Below are 18,486 nucleotides of genomic sequence, written 5' to 3'. Positions count from 1 at the left end.
AATTTTAATCCTAGAACACAGAACATATGTATATTGTTTTAACCATAATATGATTTTTGATTTGTCGGACAACACTAAACGTAACTTGAATGTTATACCAGATCATTGGGAATTTTAATCCTAGAACACAGAACATATTTGTATTGTTTTAACCATAATATGATTTAAGCTTTATGGATATTTTTGAGAGATAACATTGAAAATCAAGTTATCATGAAACAAGTAAGTTTTGTAAATCGTATAACCATCAATGTTTAATTGAATTTGAATTTAAGATTGAATATAATTGAAATAATTGACAATGTATATACATATTGAAATGATTAAGAATGTTTATATATATATTTTGTACTGTATTTGAAAGGTTGATTTTATCAGCCAGACAAATAATTAAAAATAATTATAAAAATAGGCCTTTAAAAGAAGGAAGGTTAATGGCAGAACTAGTTAGTTATAATACATATTTATTAATAAAACCTTCAACAGGCCAACTCATAATTACTGACAGTAAAAAATGGCAAGTTAAGCCTACTCAATTTACTTAGTGAACCTCATCCTTTTGGACGTATCTCACTTTTAAAAATGTCAGCATGGTCAGCACAGGCTCCACATGCCAGGTCGACTAATATGGATCAGCTTTCGCCGACTATGCATGCCGAACATTCAACATTCAGAAACGCGCAGAGAAAACTCATCTTTTTTGCTCACTTCCTTGCCATATGCCGTCCTTCGGTGGGTTTCCAACCTTGCTGTCCAGAACTCCCAGGTGTACGTAGTTTCTGCACCAGGGTTATCAGGTGCTCAGCCCATGGCAATATTATTACATTAGGTCTGAGCAAGAACCCTTCTATCCATGTTGTGTGCCATACTGTTCTACTGCTTGTACTTTGGAAAGGGGCTAACCCCTGTCAAGGATTTTGACCCATGTTGAATCCTTAGACTGGGTAGATGTGGGGATGAGCTGTCACCGCCCATTATTCTATCCCAGAGCAAACTAAATCAATAGACTGGGTCGATGTGGGGATGAGCTATCGCCGCCCACATTCACGCCAGAATCCAGGAGAACTGCGCAGTTGGCACAAGACCACTCCAAAGATACAACCTTCTTGTAGGGGGTTCCACATCACCACTCTACTGTAAGGATGCCATCAAAACAATGTTAAGCAAGGGTCCTATACTATCAAGCAAAAGACCACTCTATTGAAATGCAGTAATTCAAGACAGATCCCAGCAATGGATGCAATACCGGTACTCACCACTATCAGAAAGCCGGCGTTTTAAAACCACCAGACTTTTGTGTAACAGAGGAACCCAAACCAGGCCAAGGAAAGACTTGCTAAGAGGTGGATACAATGTAAAACTATATTCTGAAATGACTTGAAGGAAGTAATTATTTAATGTACATGTAAAAATTGTAAGTTTGATTTAAACTGGGAACTAAAGTGACATTTAGCTGAATTCTGCCTGACAACTACCCCTGACAGGAGAAACCTGCTCAGCGACTCTTCCCAGGCCTAGCTGCATCCTGCTTCCCCACCAAAAGGAGTTGACACCTCTCTGATTAAATTAGGGGAGGGGCACCTGCAGGAGGTTGCACAAAGCCTTGTCCTGGACTCAGGCAAATGTTATATTGGGGGGGCCGTAAAGTGGCTTCCTCTTGGGAGAAGTGGGAGGAGAAGTGCCTCTGGGAGCCACCCGAGCTGGAGGCAGGGGCAGACAGAAGCTTCCCCCATGTGCTTTGGAACCTAAACCACACCCATCTGGGCCAGAGCATAATTTTAAAAAGATAGATAACTCATAGTGCGGACTTGTCAGAATTATATAAGTAATATCATTATTCTTGTGATTTTTCTGTGCACATTTTAAGAGGTGTTAGGACCCTGTGGTGTATTCTGGGGGGTTGCTAGCGGAAAATAGGGTCTTACTCCAAATGTCTGCATGATAAAAATCTGACACTTCATCAATTAATGTCCATACTCCTTGCGCACCTTTGTGTAATTTTTGGTAAATGTCCGATATTGTTAAACCAGTAAAAAAGCGCAAAATGTTGTCATTTTTGAATGCAAGTCCCCAGGAAGATCAGAGGCGGACACGCATGGACCATAAGGAATATATAATGTGTACATGCAATTTCAACAAATTGTGTATCTGGGAAATATGTATTTGAATCAAATATAGATTTGTGGGCAAATTGACCAGGGGAGGATCCTCTGACCCATAAACAGACCTCATCATGATGACAATCCATTTCCTTCCCCCAATCATGGGAGAGGGGAGAATTGGGGCAACGACAAGTAGAGAGGGGCAGGCTCTGTTATGCCACGCACACACCCACTTCCAAAACACATAAAAAGAGACTGCTGGGACAGGTAGAGAGATTCAATTCCATTTGCTGCGGAGCATGCTGACCGACGACTTCACATCCAGAGATCCAACACTTAGACTTCCAAGCTAAACAGAGACTACAGAACTTTGAACCAAGAAGGCACACTGCAAGCAAAAGTATTTGTCAGCAGGCCTCAAAATCTTTTGCAAACTATTCAACAGCCGGGCGAGCTGTTTGAATTCTTTGCCAAGAACTCTTGCCAGTACCCAGAAAGCAGTGTTGCATCCAGAATCCACTTGATCCGGACTGGAAAGCAGAGCAGTATCCAGAACCAGAGGCCGCTGTATCCAGAGAGGCTAGACCAGCAGAGCAGAGTTGACCCAGACGCTGTGAGCAGAAACGCCCGAAGTCCAGTCAAGTTGACCAGATCCGTGACGAGGCCCATTCATTTCAAAATTAGGAGTGAGTATCCGCCAGAACTGTGCAGAACCCAATCTCTTAGTTAAAATAATCTAATCCAAACTATTTTAACCTAAGTAGAACTGCCCCCTAGTAATCCTGTCATCTGTCATTCTAAAGCTGCACAACTGTCACCTGTCAATTCTGCAGCTGCAAGCTGTCACCTGTCATTTTGAGTTTTACTTTAAATCTGAAAATCTACCTTTATTAAATCGTCCGTATCTCTGGAACCGTTTTTTAACTTTCCTCTGAAAGCTTAGAATCAAAGCTTTCCAACGAGCCTAGAACCGAATTTCTACTCCTTATACTTTTACCGCAATCGCGATTTACGCACTCGTGAAATTTACCGCGATTTGCGATTTGGCTCAATTTCTCCACTTGTCAAAATAGCAGCTCCATTCCTTCCTTTGTTAAAATCCGTTTGCAACGTGGTAATAACTCATAGAGCATTGCTAAAGTGAGCCTGAACTAATACCAACAAGCATCTCTCACTCACCCTGAACCTCTAGAGGGAATTAAAATCAGTTAGCACATTTTCCCATCCATTGCCATCACATTTAAAAACATTTTGGGCCTGTGTTTCAAACTTCTACCTGTTTCCTCTAAGCTTGCTGGGGGGGAACTGAATCCCGTATTGTATTTGATTGTATTCCTGAAGACTGTGTGTGTTACTTCCATCTCCTTGCATTGCATATAGGGGGGGGTGAATTGCCACCAGGGGAAAAGTGAACATATTATCTCTTGTGAAACCGTATCAGTTTATTTTCTGTACTGCATTTATTCCACCTTGCATTTCTTTGAAACCATAAAGCATTTCAGCTACCTCATCCTCTATACTACTTCTAAGTAACCAAATCAGTTACCAGTAGAACATTATCCATTGTTAATCACTGTCATATTTTAAGTGTGATATCCAATATTAATTTATTATAAAAGTGTGATAGATATATATAGTTATATTTCTCAAATAAACCTTTTAAATTTGAAAAACAGACCTACTTCTTGGCTCAGTGGGGTCAGGGGGATTCTAAGAGAGGGGTGTTATATAAGGGTTGTCATCCAAGTACATGAACTGGACCTAAAAATATATCAATAAGGGTTTCCCTCAGCATCCCAGACTAGGCATTGACTTAGCTGTAGTGTTGAAGTGAAGCCGCTTAACACCCCTTTCAAGAGTAACCACCTGTTTTATCAGGAGATTATATGGTTTGGGATTTGAGGGGACCTGGGTGTCGAAAGATGCGAGGGGCACCTTTTTTGCATTGCAGAAATTGATGTAACAAATGTAGCCATTAATATCTGTGGGGATCAAATAAACTGAGATTCAATGCCTGAATTTTAACTGTTAATATTATGGTTATAGCAATATGGGAGTGAGGCTTATTTTGAAGTAGGTGACCGAGTGAGCTGACTCGTTTGTATAGATGGGTAGTGCAAAAGAAAGTACTGTGAAACTTAAGAGCAGGACAAAGATTAATGAAGATCACAGGTAAGTAATCCAAACATACCTAATGTGACCGCACATTCCAAGGATGTAAGGCAGGAGACTGGCCATGGGCCAGACAAGGCAAAGTGCTTTTGCTGCAGGATAGTTCAATCGTAACAAAGCTTGTTTACGGGAAAGGTACTGAGGCAGTCTGAGTAAGCAATTTGGCAGGTCTTCAAATGTCATCAATAGCGCTCAAATCCAGAAAAAATTGTGGGGGATTAGTAAAATACGCACAGGGACTGAATGTTTCCTAAAGTGAAATATGCACTTTTAATTCAACTTTACTTTACTAATAAAAGAAAATTAAAATAGAAATTAGCATTGTCTTTCTCAAAATGTTTCAAAACGCGAAAGAAAAAAAACCTGCTAGAGGAGATGTTCCTAGAACACTGCTGGCAATGTATAAAAGGTGTGCACCTTTTACCCAAAAAATAATATTGAAATATTCTATGGAAAGCAAAACACCAATACAAGACGTGTGCTTTGAAGACACATTCATGTGGCTTTGTGGGTTCAAAATCTGTTGGGCGAAAACTTGAGCAAACGGGATTTGTTGCATGCTGGCCTCAAAACCATCCAAGGAGGGTGGAGTCAGCATTTGTCAGCAGGCCTCAAAATCTTTTGCAAACTATTCAACAGCCGGGTGAGCTGTTTGAATTCTTTGCCAAGAACTCTTGCCAGTACCCAGAAAGCAGTGTTGCATCCAGAATCCACTTGATCCGGACTGGAAAGCAGAGCAGTATCCAGAACCAGAGGCCGCTGTATCCAGAGAGGCTAGACCAGCAGAGCAGAGTTGACCCAGACGCTGTGAGCAGAACCGCCCGAAGTCCAGTCAAGTTGACCAGATCCGTGACGAGGCCCATTCATTTCAAAATTAGGAGTGAGTATCCGCCAGAACTGTGCAGAACCCAATCTCTTAGTTAAAATAATCTAATCCAAACTATTTTAACCTAAGTAGAACTGCCCCCTAGTAATCCTGTCATCTGTCATTCTAAAGCTGCACAACTGTCACCTGTCAATTATGCAGCTGCAAGCTGTCACCTGTCATTTTGAGTTTTACTTTAAATCTGAAAATCTACCTTTATTAAATCGTCCGTATCTCTGGAACCGTTTTTTAACTTTCCTCTGAAAGCTTAGAATCAAAGCTTTCCAACGAGCCTAGAACCGACTTTCTACTCCTTATACTTTTACCGCAATCGCGATTTACGCACTCGTGAAATTTACCGCGATTTGCGATTTGGCTCAATTTCTCCACTTGTCAAAATAGCAGCTCCATTCCTTCCTTTGTTAAAATCCGTTTGCAACGTGGTAATAACTCATAGAGCATTGCTAAAGTGAGCCTGAACTAATACCAACAAGCATCTCTCACTCACCCTGAACCTCTAGAGGGAATTAAAATCAGTTAGCACATTTTCCCATCCATTGCCATCACATTTAAAAACATTTTGGGCCTGTGTTTCAAACTTCTACCTGTTTCCTCTAAGCTTGCTGGGGGGGAACTGAATCCCGTATTGTATTTGATTGTATTCCTGAAGACTGTGTGTGTTACTTCCATCTCCTTGCATTGCATATAGGGGGGGGTGAATTGCCACCAGGGGAAAAGTGAACATATTATCTCTTGTGAAACCGTATCAGTTTATTTTCTGTACTGCATTTATTCCACCTTGCATTTCTTTGAAACCATAAAGCATTTCAGCTACCTCATCCTCTATACTACTTCTAAGTAACCAAATCAGTTACCAGTAGAACATTATCCATTGTTAATCACTGTCATATTTTAAGTGTGATATCCAATATTAATTTATTATAAAAGTGTGATAGATATATATAGTTATATTTCTCAAATAAACCTTTTAAATTTGAAAAACAGACCTACTTCTTGGCTCAGTGGGGTCAGGGGGATTCTAAGAGAGGGGTGTTATATAAGGGTTGTCATCCAAGTACATGAACTGGACCTAAAAATATATCAATAAGGGTTTCCCTCAGCATCCCAGACTAGGCATTGACTTAGCTGTAGTGTTGAAGTGAAGCCGCTTAACACCCCTTTCAAGAGTAACCACCTGTTTTATCAGGAGATTATATGGTTTGGGATTTGAGGGGACCTGGGTGTCGAAAGATGCGAGGGGCACCTTTTTTGCATTGCAGAAATTGATGTAACAAATGTAGCCATTAATATCTGTGGGGATCAAATAAACTGAGATTCAATGCCTGAATTTTAACTGTTAATATTATGGTTATAGCAATATGGGAGTGAGGCTTATTTTGAAGTAGGTGACCGAGTGAGCTGACTCGTTTGTATAGATGGGTAGTGCAAAAGAAAGTACTGTGAAACTTAAGAGCAGGACAAAGATTAATGAAGATCACAGGTAAGTAATCCAAACATACCTAATGTGACCGCACATTCCAAGGATGTAAGGCAGGAGACTGGCCATGGGCCAGACAAGGCAAAGTGCTTTTGCTGCAGGATAGTTCAATCGTAACAAAGCTTGTTTACGGGAAAGGTACTGAGGCAGTCTGAGTAAGCAATTTGGCAGGTCTTCAAATGTCATCAATAGCGCTCAAATCCAGAAAAAATTGTGGGGGATTAGTAAAATACGCACAGGGACTGAATGTTTCCTAAAGTGAAATATGCACTTTTAATTCAACTTTACTTTACTAATAAAAGAAAATTAAAATAGAAATTAGCATTGTCTTTCTCAAAATGTTTCAAAACGCGAAAGAAAAAAAACCTGCTAGAGGAGATGTTCCTAGAACACTGCTGGCAATGTATAAAAGGTGTGCACCTTTTACCCAAAAAATAATATTGAAATATTCTATGGAAAGCAAAACACCAATACAAGACGTGTGCTTTGAAGACACATTCATGTGGCTTTGTGGGTTCAAAATCTGTTGGGCGAAAACTTGAGCAAACGGGATTTGTTGCATGCTGGCCTCAAAACCATCCAAGGAGGGTGGAGTCAGCATTTGTCAGCAGGCCTCAAAATCTTTTGCAAACTATTCAACAGCCGGGTGAGCTGTTTGAATTCTTTGCCAAGAACTCTTGCCAGTACCCAGAAAGCAGTGTTGCATCCAGAATCCACTTGATCCGGACTGGAAAGCAGAGCAGTATCCAGAACCAGAGGCCGCTGTATCCAGAGAGGCTAGACCAGCAGAGCAGAGTTGACCCAGACGCTGTGAGCAGAACCGCCCGAAGTCCAGTCAAGTTGACCAGATCCGTGACGAGGCCCATTCATTTCAAAATTAGGAGTGAGTATCCGCCAGAACTGTGCAGAACCCAATCTCTTAGTTAAAATAATCTAATCCAAACTATTTTAACCTAAGTAGAACTGCCCCCTAGTAATCCTGTCATCTGTCATTCTAAAGCTGCACAACTGTCACCTGTCAATTATGCAGCTGCAAGCTGTCACCTGTCATTTTGAGTTTTACTTTAAATCTGAAAATCTACCTTTATTAAATCGTCCGTATCTCTGGAACCGTTTTTTAACTTTCCTCTGAAAGCTTAGAATCAAAGCTTTCCAACGAGCCTAGAACCGACTTTCTACTCCTTATACTTTTACCGCAATCACGATTTACGCACTCGTGAAATTTACCGCGATTTGCGATTTGGCTCAATTTCTCCACTTGTCAAAATAGCAGCTCCATTCCTTCCTTTGTTAAAATCCGTTTGCAACATGGTAATAACTCATAGAGCATTGCTAAAGTGAGCCTGAACTAAAACCAACAAGCATCTCTCACTCACCCTGAACCTCTAGAGGGAATTAAAATCAGTTAGCACATTTTCCCATCCATTGCCATCACATTTAAAAGCATTTTGGGCCTGTGTTTCAAACTTCTACCTGTTTCCTCTAAGCTTGCTGGGGGGGAACTGAATTCCGTATTGTATTTGATTGTATTCCTGAAGACTGTGTGTGTTACTTCCATCTCCTTGCATTGCATATAGGGGGGGGGGTGAATTGCCACCAGGGGAAAAGTGAACATATTATCTCTTGTGAAACCGTATCAGTTTATTTTCTGTACTGCATTTATTCCACCTTGCATTTCTTTGAAACCATAAAGCATTTCAGCTACCTCATCCTCTATACTACTTCTAAGTAACCAAATCAGTTACCAGTAGAACATTATCCATTGTTAATCACTGTCATATTTTAAGTGTGATATCCAATATTAATTTATTATAAAAGTGTGATAGATATATATAGTTATATTTCTCAAATAAACCTTTTAAATTTGAAAAACAGACCTACTTCTTGGCTCAGTGGGGTCAGGGGGATTCTAAGAGAGGGGTGTTATATAAGGGTTGTCATCCAAGTACATGAACTGGACCTAAAAATATATCAATAAGGGTTTCCCTCAGCATCCCAGACTAGGCATTGACTTAGCTGTAGTGTTGAAGTGAAGCCGCTTAACACCCCTTTCAAGAGTAACCACCTGTTTTATCAGGAGATTATATGGTTTGGGATTTGAGGGGACCTGGGTGTCGAAAGATGCGAGGGGCACCTTTTTTGCATTGCAGAAATTGATGTAACAAATGTAGCCATTAATATCTGTGGGGATCAAATAAACTGAGATTCAATGCCTGAATTTTAACTGTTAATATTATGGTTATAGCAATATGGGAGTGAGGCTTATTTTGAAGTAGGTGACCGAGTGAGCTGACTCGTTTGTATAGATGGGTAGTGCAAAAGAAAGTACTGTGAAACTTAAGAGCAGGACAAAGATTAATGAAGATCACAGGTAAGTAATCCAAACATACCTAATGTGACCGCACATTCCAAGGATGTAAGGCAGGAGACTGGCCATGGGCCAGACAAGGCAAAGTGCTTTTGCTGCAGGATAGTTCAATCGTAACAAAGCTTGTTTACGGGAAAGGTACTGAGGCAGTCTGAGTAAGCAATTTGGCAGGTCTTCAAATGTCATCAATAGCGCTCAAATCCAGAAAAAATTGTGGGGGATTAGTAAAATACGCACAGGGACTGAATGTTTCCTAAAGTGAAATATGCACTTTTAATTCAACTTTACTTTACTAATAAAAGAAAATTAAAATAGAAATTAGCATTGTCTTTCTCAAAATGTTTCAAAACGCGGAAGAAAAAAAACCTGCTAGAGGAGATGTTCCTAGAACACTGCTGGCAATGTATAAAAGGTGTGCACCTTTTACCCAAAAAATAATATTGAAATATTCTATGGAAAGCAAAACACCAATACAAGACGTGTGCTTTGAAGACACATTCATGTGGCTTTGTGGGTTCAAAATCTGTTGGGCGAAAACTTGAGCAAACGGGATTTGTTGCATTCTGGCCTCAAAACCATCCAAGGAGGGTGGAGTCAGCATTTGTCAGCAGGCCTCAAAATCTTTTGCAAACTATTCAACAGCCGGGTGAGCTGTTTGAATTCTTTGCCAAGAACTCTTGCCAGTACCCAGAAAGCAGTGTTGCATCCAGAATCCACTTGATCCGGACTGGAAAGCAGAGCAGTATCCAGAACCAGAGGCCGCTGTATCCAGAGAGGCTAGACCAGCAGAGCAGAGTTGACCCAGACGCTGTGAGCAGAACCGCCCGAAGTCCAGTCAAGTTGACCAGATCCGTGACGAGGCCCATTCATTTCAAAATTAGGAGTGAGTATCCGCCAGAACTGTGCAGAACCCAATCTCTTAGTTAAAATAATCTAATCCAAACTATTTTAACCTAAGTAGAACTGCCCCCTAGTAATCCTGTCATCTGTCATTCTAAAGCTGCACAACTGTCACCTGTCAATTATGCAGCTGCAAGCTGTCACCTATCATTTTGAGTTTTACTTTAAATCTGAAAATCTACCTTTATTAAATCGTCCGTATCTCTGGAACCGTTTTTTAACTTTCCTCTGAAAGCTTAGAATCAAAGCTTTCCAACGAGCCTAGAACCGACTTTCTACTCCTTATACTTTTACCGCAATCACGATTTACGCACTCGTGAAATTTACCGCGATTTGCGATTTGGCTCAATTTCTCCACTTGTCAAAATAGCAGCTCCATTCCTTCCTTTGTTAAAATCCGTTTGCAACATGGTAATAACTCATAGAGCATTGCTAAAGTGAGCCTGAACTAAAACCAACAAGCATCTCTCACTCACCCTGAACCTCTAGAGGGAATTAAAATCAGTTAGCACATTTTCCCATCCATTGCCATCACATTTAAAAGCATTTTGGGCCTGTGTTTCAAACTTCTACCTGTTTCCTCTAAGCTTGCTGGGGGGGAACTGAATTCCGTATTGTATTTGATTGTATTCCTGAAGACTGTGTGTGTTACTTCCATCTCCTTGCATTGCATATAGGGGGGGGGGGGGTGAATTGCCACCAGGGGAAAAGTGAACATATTATCGCTTGTGAAACCGTATCAGTTTATTTTCTGTACTGCATTTATTCCACCTTGCATTTCTTTGAAACCATAAAGCATTTCAGCTACCTCATCCTCTATACTACTTCTAAGTAACCAAATCAGTTACCAGTAGAACATTATCCATTGTTAATCACTGTCATATTTTAAGTGTGATATCCAATATTAATTTATTATAAAAGTGTGATAGATATATATTGTTATATTTCTCAAATAAACCTTTTAAATTTGAAAAACAGACCTACTTCTTGGCTCAGTGGGGTCAGGAGGATTCTAAGAGAGGGGTGTTATATAAGGGTTGTCATCCAGAGTACATGAACTGGACCTAAAAATATATCAATAAGGGTTTCCCTCAGCATCCCAGACTAGGCATTGACTTAGCTGTAGTGTTGAAGTGAAGCCGCTTAACACCCCTTTCAAGAGTAACCACCTGTTTTATCAGGAGATTATATGGTATGGGATTTGAGGGGACCTGGGTGTCAAAAGATGCGAGGGGCACCTTTATTTGCATTGCAGAAATTGATGTAACAAATGTAGCCATTAATATCTGTGGGGATCAAATAAACTGAGATTCAATGCCTGAATTTTAACTGTTAATATTATGGTTATAGCAATATCGGGAGTGAGGCTTATTTTGAAGTAGGTGACCGAGTGAGCTGACTCGTTTGTATAGATGGGTAGTGCAAAAGAAAGTACTGTGAAACTTAAGAGCAGGACAAAGATTAATGAAGATCACAGGTAAGTAATCCAAACATACCTAATGTGACTGCACATTCCAAGGATGTAAGGCAGGAGACTGGCCATGGGCCAGACAAGGCAAAGTGCTTTTGCTGCAGGATAGTTCAATCGTAACAAAGCTTGTTTACGGGAAAGGTACTGAGGCAGTCTGAGTAAGCAATTTGGCAGGTCTTCAAATGTCATCAATAGCGCTCAAATCCAGAAAAAATTGTGGGGGATTAGTAAAATACGCACAGGGACTGAATGTTTCCTAAAGTGAAATATGCACTTTTAATTCAACTTTACTTTACTAATAAAAGAAAATTAAAATAGAAATTAGCATTGTCTTTCTCAAAATGTTTCGAAACGCGGAAGAAAAAAAACCTGCTAGAGGAGATGTTCCTTGAACACTGCTGGCAATGTATAAAAGGTGTGCACCTTTTACCCAAAAAACAATATTGAAATATTCTATGGAAAGCAAAACACCAATACAAGACGTGTGCTTTGAAGACACATTCATGTGGCTTTGTGGGTTCAAAATCTGTTGGGTGAAAACTTGAGCAAACAGGATTTGTTGCATGCTGGCCTCAAAACCATCCAAGGAGGGTGGAGTCAGCATTTGTCAGCAGGCCTCAAAATCTTTTGCAAACTATTCAACAGCCGGGCGAGCTGTTTGAATTCTTTGCCAAGAACTCTTGCCAGTACCCAGAAAGCAGTGTTGCATCCAGAATCCACTTTATCCGGACTGGAAAGCAGAGCAGTATCCAGAACCAGAGGCTGCTGTATCCAGAGAGGCTAGACCAGCAGAGCAGAGTTGACCCAGACGCTGTGAGCAGAAACGCCCGAAGTCCAGTCAAGTTGACCAGATCTGTGACGAGGCCCATTCATTTCAAAATTAGGAGTGAGTATCCACCAGAACTGTGCAGAACCCAATCTCTTAGTTAAAATAATCTAATCCAAACTATTTTAACCTAAGTAGAACTGCCCCCTAGTAATCCTGTCATCTGTCATTCTAAAGCTGCACAACTGTCACCTGTCAATTCTGCAGCTGCAAGCTGTCACCTGTCATTTTGAGTTTTACTTTAAATCTGAAAATCTACCTTTATTAAATCGTCCGTATCTCTGGAACCGTTTTTTAACTTTCCTCTGAAAGCTTAGAATCAAAGCTTTCCAACGAGCCTAGAACCGACTCCTTATACTTTTACCGCAATCACGATTTACGCACTCGTGAAATTTACCGCGATTTGCGATTTGGCTCAATTTCTCCACTTGTCAAAATAGCAGCTCCATTCCTTCCTTTGTTAAAATCCGTTTGCAACGTGGTAATAACTCATAGAGCATTGCTAAAGTGAGCCTGAACTAATACCAACAAGCATCTCTCACTCACCCTGAACCTCTAGAGGGAATTAAAATCAGTTAGCACATTTTCCCATCCATTGCCATCACATTTAAAAACATGTTGGGCCTGTGTTTCAAACTTCTACCTGTTTCCTCTAAGCTTGCTGGGGGGGAACTGAATTCCGTATTGTATTTGATTGTATTCATGAAAACTGTGTGTGTTACTTCCATCTCCTTGCATTGCATATAGGGGGGGGGTGAATTGCCACCAGGGGAAAAGTGAACATATTATCTCTTGTGAAACCGTATCAGTTTATTTTCTGTACTGCATTTATTCCACCTTGCATTTCTTTGAAACCATAAAGCATTTCAGCTACCTCATCCTCTATACTACTTCTAAGTAACCAAATCAGTTACCAGTAGAACAGTATCCATTGTTAATCACTGTCATATTTTAAGTGTGATATCCAATATTAATTTATTATAAAAGTGTGATAGATATATATTGTTATATTTCTCAAATAAACCTTTTAAATTTGAAAAACAGACCTACTTCTTGGCTCAGTGGGGATTCTAAGAGAGGGGTGTTATATAAGGGTTGTCATCCAGAGTACATGAACTGGACCTAAAAATATATCAATAAGGGTTTCCCTCAGCATCCCAGACTAGGCATTGACTTAGCTGTAGTGTTGAAGTGAAGCCGCTTAACACCCCTTTCAAGAGTAACCACCTGTTTTATCAGGAGATTATATGGTATGGGATTTGAGGGGACCTGGGTGTCAAAAGATGCGAGGGGCACCTTTATTTGCATTGCAGAAATTGATGTAACAAATGTAGCCATTAATATCTCTGGGGATAAAATAAACTGAGATTCAATGCCTGAATTTTAACTTTTAATATTATGGTTATAGCAATATCGGGAGTGAGGCTTATTTTGAAGTAGGTGACCGAGTGAGCTGACTCGTTTGTATAGATGGGTAGTGCAAAAGAAAGTACTGTGAAACTTAAGAGCAGGACAAAGATTAATGAAGATCACAGGTAAGTAATCCAAACATACCTAATGTGAACGCACATTCCAAGGATGTAAGGCAGGAGACTGGCCATGGGCCAGACAAGGCAAAGTGCTTTTGCTGCAGGATAGTTCAATCGTAACAAAGCTTGTTTACGGGAAAGGTACTGAGGCAGTCTGAGTAAGCAATTTGGCAGGTCTTCAAATGTCATCAATAGCGCTCAAATCCAGAAAAAATTGTGGGGGATTAGTAAAATACGCACAGGGACTGAATGTTTCCTAAAGTGAAATATGCACTTTTAATTCAACTTTACTTTACTAATAAAAGAAAATTAAAATAGAAATTAGCATTGTCTTTCTCAAAATGTTTCAAAACGCGGAAGAAAAAAAACCTGCTAGAGGAGATGTTCCTAGAACACTGCTGGCAATGTATAAAAGGTGTGCACCTTTTACCCAAAAAACAATATTGAAATATTCTATGGAAAGCAAAACACCAATACAAGACGTGTGCTTTGAAGACACATTCATGTGGCTTTGTGGGTTCAAAATCTGTTGGGCGAAAACTTGAGCAAACAGGATTTGTTGCATGCTGGCCTCAAAACCATCCAAGGAGGGTGGAGTCAGCATTTGTCAGCAGGCCTCAAAATCTTTTGCAAACTATTCAACAGCCGGGCGAGCTGTTTGAATTCTTTGCCAAGAACTCTTGCCAGTACCCAGAAAGCAGTGTTGCATCCAGAATCCACTTGATCCGGACTGGAAAGCAGAGCAGTATCCAGAACCAGAGGCCGCTGTATCCAGAGAGGCTAGACCAGCAGAGCAGAGTTGACCCAGACGCTGTGAGCAGAAACGCCCAAAGTCCAGTCAAGTTGACCAGATCCGTGACGAGGCACATTCATTTCAAAATTAGGAGTGAGTATCCGCCAGAACTGTGCAGAACCCAATCTCTTAGTTAAAATAATCTAATCCAAACTATTTTAACCTAAGTAGAACTGCCCCCTAGTAATCCTGTCATCTGTCATTCTAAAGCTGCACAACTGTCACCTGTCAATTCTGCAGCTGCAAGCTGTCACCTGTCATTTTGAGTTTTACTTTAAATCTGAAAATCTACCTTTATTAAATCGTCCGTATCTCTGGAACCGTTTCTTAACTTTCCTCTGAAAGCTTAGAATCAAAGCTTTCCAACGAGCCTAGAACCGACTTTCTACTCCTTATACTTTTACCGCAATCGCGATTTACGCACTCGTGAAATTTACCGCGATTTGCGATTTGGCTCAATTTCTCCACTTGTCAAAATAGCAGCTCCATTCCTTCCTTTGTTAAAATCCGTTTACAACGTGGTAATAACTCATAGAGCATTGCTAAAGTGAGCCTGAACTAATACCAACAAGCATCTCTCACTCACCCTGAACCTCTAGAGGGAATTAAAATCAGTTAGCACATTTTCCCATCCATTGCCATCACATTTAAAAACATTTTGGGCCTGTGTTTCAAACTTCTACCTGTTTCCTCTAAGCTTGCTGGGGGGGAACTGAATTCCATATTGTATTTGATTGTATTCCTGAAGACTGTGTGTGTTACTTCCATCTCCTTGAATTGCATATAGGGGGGGGTGAATTGCCACCAGGGGAAAAGTGAACATATTATCTCTTGTGAAACCGTATCAGTTTATTTTCTGTACTGCATTTATTCCATTTTGCATTTCTTTGAAACCATAAAGCATTTCAGCTACCTCATCCTCTATACTACTTCTAAGTAACCAAATCAGTTACCAGTAGAACATTATCCATTGTTAATCACTGTCATATTTTAAGTGTGATATCCAATATTAATTTATTATAAAAGTGTGATAGATATATATTGTTATATTTCTCAAATAAACCTTTTAAATTTGAAAAACAGACCTACTTCTTGGCTCAGTGGGGTCATAGGGATTCTAAGAGAGGGGTGTTATATAAGGGTTGTCATCCAGAGTACATGAACTGGACCTAAAAATATATCAATAAGGGTTTCCCTCAGCATCCCAGACTAGGCATTGACTTAGCTGTAGTGTTGAAGTGAAGCCGCTTAACACCCCTTTCAAGAGTAACCACCTGTTTTATCAGGAGATTATATGGTTTGGGATTTGAGGGGACCTGGGTGTCAAAAGATGCGAGGGGCACCTTTATTTGCATTGCAGAAATTGATGTAACAAATGTAGCCATTAATATCTGTGGGGATCAAATAAACTGAGATTCAATGCCTGAATTTTAACTGTTAATATTATGGTTATAGCAATATGGGAGTGAGGCTTATTTTGAAGTAGGTGACCGAGTGAGCTGACTCGTTTGTATAGATGGGTAGTGCAAAAGAAAGTACTGTGAAACTTAAGAGCAGGACAAAGATTAATGAAGATCACAGGTAAGTAATCCAAACATACCTAATGTGAACGCACATTCCAAGGATTTAAGGCAGGAGACTGGCCATAGGCCAGACAAGGCAAAGTGCTTTTGCTGCAGGATAGTTCAATCGTAACAAAGCTTGTTTACGGGAAAGGTACTGAGGCAGTCTAAGTAAGCAATTTGGCAGGTCTTCAAATGTCATCAATAGCGCTCAAATCCAGAAAAAATTGTGGGGGATTAGTAAAATACGCACAGGGACTGAATGTTTCCTAAAGTGAAATATGCACTTTTAATTCAACTTTACTTTACTAATAAAAGAAAATTAAAATAGAAATTAGCATTGTCTTTCTCAAAATGTTTCGAAACACGGAAGAAAAAAAACCTGCTAGAGGAGATGTTCCTCGAACACTGCTGGCAATGTATAAAAGGTGTGCACCTTTTACCCAAAAAACAATATTGAAATATTCTATGGAAAGCAAAACACCAATACAAGACGTGTGCTTTGAAGACACATTCATGTGGCTTTGTGGGTTCAAAATCTGTTGGGCGAAAACTTGAGCAAACAGGATTTGTTGCATGCTGGCCTCAAAACCATCCAAGGAGGGTGGAGTCAGCATTTGTCAGCAGGCCTCAAAATCTTTTGCAAACTATTCAACAGCCGGGCGAGCTGTTTGAATTCTTTGCCAAGAACTCTTGCCAGTACCCAGAAAGCAGTGTTGCATCCAGAATCCACTTGATCCGGACTGGAAAGCAGAGCAGTATCCAGAACCAGAGGCCGCTGTATCCAGAGAGGCTAGACCAGCAGAGCAGAGTTGACCCAGACGCTGTGAGCAGAAATGCCCGAAGTCCAGTCAAGTTGACCAGATCTGTGACGAGGCCCATTCATTTCAAAATTAGGAGTGAGTATCCGCCAGAACTGTGCAGAACCCAATCTCTTAGTTAAAATAATCTAATCCAAACTATTTTAACCTAAGTAGAACTGCCCCCTAGTAATCCTGTCATCTGTCATTCTAAAGCTGCACAACTGTCACCTGTCAATTCTGCAGCTGCAAGCTGTCACCTGTCATTTTGAGTTTTACTTTAAATCTGAAAATCTACCTTTATTAAATCGTTCGTATCTCTGGAACCGTTTTTTAACTTTCCTCTGAAAGCTTAGAATCAAAGCTTTCCAACGAGCCTAGAACCGACTCCTTATACTTTTACCGCAATCACGATTTACGCACTCGTGAAATTTACCGCGATTTGCGATTTGGCTCAATTTCTCCACTTGTCAAAATAGCAGCTCCATTCCTTCCTTTGTTAAAATCCGTTTGCAACGTGGTAATAACTCATAGAGCATTGCTAAAGTGAGCCTGAACTAATACCAACAAGCATCTCTCACTCACCCTGAACCTCTAGAGGGAATTAAAATCAGTTAGCACATTTTCCCATCCATTGCCATCACATTTAAAAACATTTTGGGCCTGTGTTTCAAACTTCTACCTGTTTCCTCTAAGCTTGCTGGGGGGGAACTGAATTCCGTATTGTATTTGATTGTATTCCTGAAGACTGTGTGTGTTACTTCCATCTCCTTGCATTGCATATAGGGGGGGGTGAATTGCCACCAGGGGAAAAGTGAACATATTATCTCTTGTGAAACCGTATCAGTTTATTTTCTGTACTGCATTTATTCCACTTTGCATTTCTTTGAAACCATAAAGCATTTCAGCTACCTCATCCTCTATACTACTGCTAAGTAACCAAATCAGTTACCAGTAGAACAGTATCCATTGTTAATCACTGTCATATTTTAAGTGTGATATCCAATATTAATTTATTATAAAAGTGTGATAGATATATATTGTTATATTTCTCAAATAAACCTTTTAAATTTGAAAAACAGACCTACTTCTTGGCTCAGTGGGGATTCTAAGAGAGGGGTGTTATATAAGGGTTGTCATCCAGAGTACATGAACTGGACCTAAAAATATATCAATAAGGGTTTCCCTCAGCATCCCAGACTAGGCATTGACTTAGCTGTAGTGTTGAAGTGAAGCCGCTTAACACCCCTTTCAAGAGTAACCACCTGTTTTATAAGAAGATTATATGGTATGGGATTTGAGGGGACCTGGGTGTCAAAAGATGCGAGGGGCACCTTTATTTGCATTGCAGAAATTGATGTAACAAATGTAGCCATTAATATCTGTGGGGATAAAATAAACTGAGATTCAATGCCTGAATTTTAACTGTTAATATTATGGTTATAGCAATATCGGGAGTGAGGCTTATTTTGAAGTAGGTGACCGAGTGAGCTGACTCGTTTGTATAGATGGGTAGTGCAAAAGAAAGTACTGTGAAACTTAAGAGCAGGACAAAGATTAATGAAGATCACAGGTAAGTAATCCAAACATACCTACTGTG

General features: G+C 40.1%; 1 protein-coding gene across 1 annotated transcript in view; it reads left to right on the top strand.

Annotated features, from left to right (window-relative positions):
- ARSJ (arylsulfatase family member J) overlaps positions 1 to 18,486 on the top strand; it is a 500,852-nt gene that overhangs the window by 306,621 nt on the left and 175,745 nt on the right. The window lies entirely within an intron of this gene.

The sequence above is a fragment of the Ambystoma mexicanum genome, chromosome 6q (genome assembly GCF_040938575.1).
Source record: "Ambystoma mexicanum isolate Mex_15411 chromosome 6q, UKY_AmexF1_1, whole genome shotgun sequence".
Classification (NCBI taxonomy): Eukaryota; Metazoa; Chordata; class Amphibia; order Caudata; family Ambystomatidae; genus Ambystoma; species Ambystoma mexicanum.
Note: the sequence above shows the minus strand (reverse complement) of the source record. Positions and strands in the feature narration are given on the sequence as shown.